We start from the raw sequence: 4,882 nt of genomic DNA, 5'->3' as shown, positions 1-4,882 counted from the left end.
CCCCCCCCCCCCCCCCCCCCCCAAAACGATAAGTTACCAAGGCATGGGGGTATGGACTCATTAAGTTTGTTGTTGGCAAGATCCAAAATCCTAATACTGCTTAAACTGCACAGCTGCCTAGGAATTGGGCCAACTAAGTCGTTCCCCCCCTCAAGAGAAGAACAGCTATGCCGCTGGCATTGATAAACTGTGGGATACTTCCAGACAGCTCCTTGTTCCTAACGTCAAGAATCATCAGGTTATTTGTCCAAACAAGGTCTGCATCAGGATATAGAGAGATAATATAGGCTTTAAGCTAGGAACAAAAATCTCCACATAGTAATTGACATTAGAAGAAAAAGGGAAAGAAAGCAATAGTTTGTTAAATATCCAAATCCCCCTCCAATTTGAAGGCACATCAAATGGAAAGTCATATATCCACTTATGAAAACTGGACGTGCAGACGATCATCTCCTTCCTTGCAAATTGTTTAAGCCCACTTGAGGAAACAGAAAGACTACAATGTATCACATGGTCAGACACTCATCTTTCATTCCATCAACAATAAAAAATCTAGAAATTTATATTATAAAAATTATAATATTTTACTAATTTATACATTTATAATTTTAAATATCATACATTTTAAAAATATATTTTTTGTTTGAATTAAAAGTAAGCGCTTTTATGAGATCATATAGGTTCACAAAATTTTGCAGATTAGTTTTAGTCTCTTTTTGTGTTTTGATGTAAGGTACATGTCCGTCTCAAATTATATTAAGCCCTGTTCAGACTATATATTTAACAATGTAATGAAATAATTTAAAATTTAATAGTTTTATCTATATATATTTTAGGTTTTTCTTTGGATTATAAACTATAAATTTAAGAATAAATTAAAAATTTTGAAATTTTAAATCAAATTTATGTATTTATTTTGGAATATTTCTTAATTTTTTTTTACTTTTAAAGTCGGGTCCTATTCGACCGTTCCACTAGCATATGCTATTAGATGACTCTGGACTAAAGTAGATACATATCTTAGAAAGATGTAGTCTTATAAAATAACACCTAGTTTTTTAATATATGTATTATAAAATATAAACAAGTTATCATTAAATATTTAACTATATGCAGACATGACCTCCATATATATATTCAGAACATCTCATCTATTAAAACTGAAATACAAAATAATACATGCCTTTTTTTATGTGGATTCTTACAGATTTTCATTCATTTTTTGAGTAATTCTAACCAGTTCAATTATTGTTTTCATTTAAGTATTTTGTTACATCTTTTATATTCTTTTTTCGCTCTTCTAAACTACTTTATTAATTGTATTTACAATAATAATTCAATGTCATTTATTTTACGTATTAACCATAATAATTACATGTGTTTAAATAAAATTACTCTATTAGTGTCAAAAATTCAAACCGGTTAACAAAAATATTTTTATTCGTTTACATAATCAGTTAGACATTGACATTCAAGCATATGTTCGGATACAGATCGATTTTTACGGGTATCAGGTTTTTAGATTTAAAAATTAAACTATGTTCGGGTATTATAAATTTCCAGATATGATTCGATTTGGATTCTTCCGGATCCGGATAAGTTTGTATGAACCTAAAAATATCTAAATAATCTATATGTTTAAAAATATCACTAATTTTTTTATAAAAAGGTAAAAACTAAACCCGTGCGGGTCAAGCTCTAGTTATTATGAATATTATTGATTCTTCTATAGAGTTGTACACATTAAATTAGTATTCTTTATTTTTCTGAAATTGTTTTAATGGCATGAACTGTCTTCATAACTTGGCCCAAGCTTTATAAAACTTGCAGCTAAGAAGCCAATGACATTTCGCTTCAGATGTGAGCTTGCTCATGAAATTTCTATTGCTTGTAACGTCTATAGCCATTTTTTAGTGACCTTCTGGTATTCGGATGTACTCGAAAGAGACGCGACTAGCGCATAATGACCGTCCACCGGAGATGAGCCGGGGAGTCAGCCGAAGGCATCCAGGAGGGCCGCCTTTTTCACCCCATTTTAATCGGCGGTGGTCGGGACTCGAACATAGGTAGCGGAACTCACAGTCATGAGCCCTTTACCACCAGGCCACAAGCGCCCAGTTAAGTCTAAAGCCATTTTATAGTCAACTTGATTCATTGATAGAAGATATATGTTTCATAAGCTAGGATCCTGTCTGGGTCACAAACCATCCTAACGGATTTAACAGTTTTTTTTGTCATTAGCATAAACAGACTCCTAAGACTCTGCAAACCTAACTGGTAACTCAACATCCATGTGAACGACAAAAAACTGCTACTTTTTGGCACTGCGTGCAAGACAGTCCGCCCGAATATTATGTGTGTTCTGTTTATAGCATAGCGAAATAAATTTTAAAAGAACCAAAGCAGAAATGTAGATATATTTATCCGCATACGAAGTTCCAACTTAGCGATGATAATTTAAATTCAAAATTGCACGAAAACAGCTTTCATGTATTTTTCTTCCGAAAAGAAGTTATTCGAGAAAACTTTCGTATATTTGAACGAATAATAGATTTAGCAAAACATTTTTTGTAAAATAACACTAAACAATATTTTAGAAAATAATCTTCATAAAAAAAAAAGTCGACAATATTTTATGAAACAAATTTCACAAAATAACACTAAACAATATCTTACGAAACAATCTTCTGAAAACCAAACTCGACAACGATTTATGAAATGGTCTATGTAAAAATAATACAAACTTTAAGGTTTTATGAAAAGATCTTCAAAAACAATAAACGAAATCATATGAAACGATCTTCCAAAACAATAAACGAAATCATAAAAACGATCAGGGACGGCTCAACATTTATCTGGACCTCTGGGCAAATTTTTTTTTTTTTAGATTTTAATGTTAATGTTAATTTAAAATTTAAATATATTTAAAATTTTTTACATCAATATCTTTATAATTTTTTTGATAAAAAACAAATTATATACATGTAAAATATTTTAGCGCCCCTTTTAAAGCAAATTCAATGAATATTTAAATTTTCTATATAAAAATGTGTATATATAAAAAATATTGGGTCCTTAATTGTCATGTTACAGGGGAACACGATTTTGGGTCTGGGGCGGTCGCACCGCTTGTCCCCCCCCCATATCAGCCTGTCCTGTAAACGATCATCGGCAGACGTAACCTCTCGAGAGGGACCTAGCTACTCTCTCTCTCTCTCTCTCTCCGGTTTCTCTCTCTTATGTTTGCAGGGCTTTGGTTTCCAGTTAAGTAACTAATAGCCACAAGTGAGGAGTATGACAAAATCGGATCCAAAGGAGCAAGTTCAAAAACAAGACTTTTAAAAAAATAAGATTTTGTTATGGTTGATTTAGTGGATTACCCACAAATGAGGTTCAAATTGGAGATTTACACTCTGAATGACAGCTGAGGCACAAAACACACAGTTGTGTTCGGCATTGGACGAAAAAGCCCTTCTCCATCTGACACAACTTTCGGTTCGTTGCTGAGAATTACAGAGAAGTCAGAGTGCTATTATTTCCTTTCTCTAACACTCTCTTCCCTCTAGTATTTTCCTTCCTCTGATATTCTCTTTCATCCAACCTCACTCTTTTTCTTTTACCTCTTCTTTTTCGTTTTACATGTAGCTTCTTTTTCGTTTTACACAAAAGCAAATATGTAGCTTCTTTTCATTTTTCTTACTCCATTCTTTTTCACCTGCTTTTTTTATCTGTAAAAAAGCACTTCATTTATTTCTTTTTTTTCTTCATGATACAATTTAGATTTTCAAATTTATTCGGTTTGATTGACAAATCAAAACTTTCATATAAACTCATTACTCTTATTTTTTTCATTCATTCTGAAATTCTAACGTCCTTTAACTCTAATTTTAGAGAAATGGAGGCCAAAACGATTCAACAAAAGTTTGGGGCTCAAAAATTATTGTTAAAAGATTCAAATATTGAGAAATAAATGATTCAAATATTTAGAAATGGTGGTCAAAAACGAGATAAAGAAGAAGAGAAGATCATCAAAAGTTTGGGGCTCTAAAATTAGAGTTAAAAGATAACTTACATAATAGTAAATTTTCAATTTTTTGGCGTCAAAATCATATATCATATAACAAATCAAGTATCAGATAATAACTACCTTATCAACTAGCAAACCATGTACCCAAAACAATGTATCATATAATATGTCATGTATCCAAACCATGTAACATCTAAGAAACAATGTAACAACTACATGTTTTGTTAAGAAGTTATAATTATTTGTCTTATGTTAAAAGAATCATACAAACTAGTGAATACTCATTCTTTGGTCATAAGTTGTGTACATCTAACAAAATGTGTATCAGATAATATCAAACTTATCTACTAACAAACCGTGTACCCAAAACAATGTATCATCTAACAAGTCATGTGTCCAAACCATGTAACATCTAAAAAACCATGTAACAGCTACATGTTTTGTTAACAAATTATAATTATTTATCTGATGTTAAAAGAATCAATAATATACATGCTGTTGAATAATAGATCTATAGTCCTACGTCGTGTATCAGCTAACAAAATATCTATTAAATAATAAATAAATATCTGCTAATAAAACTTGTTCCCAACAATGTATCAGCTAACAAATTAGTTCTTACTAGGATGAGACCCGCGCCTTGCGCGGGGTTAAATATTTTTTTGAAATAAATTTGAATTTTGAATAGTGTAAAATTGCCTTGTTTAAAAATAATTTATTCCCTACCATGTAGTTATGTACGAAAATAGAAAAAAGTGTTGGAACTATATCATTATATACCCGTTGGAAAGTCTATTGTACTTTTTCAAAAAAAAAAAGTCTATTGTAATGGCTATTTTTGTTGATACAGTAATT

Source organism: Brassica oleracea, chromosome C1 (assembly GCF_000695525.1).
Source record: "Brassica oleracea var. oleracea cultivar TO1000 chromosome C1, BOL, whole genome shotgun sequence".
Classification (NCBI taxonomy): Eukaryota; Viridiplantae; Streptophyta; class Magnoliopsida; order Brassicales; family Brassicaceae; genus Brassica; species Brassica oleracea.
This window is presented reverse-complemented; position numbering follows the sequence as displayed.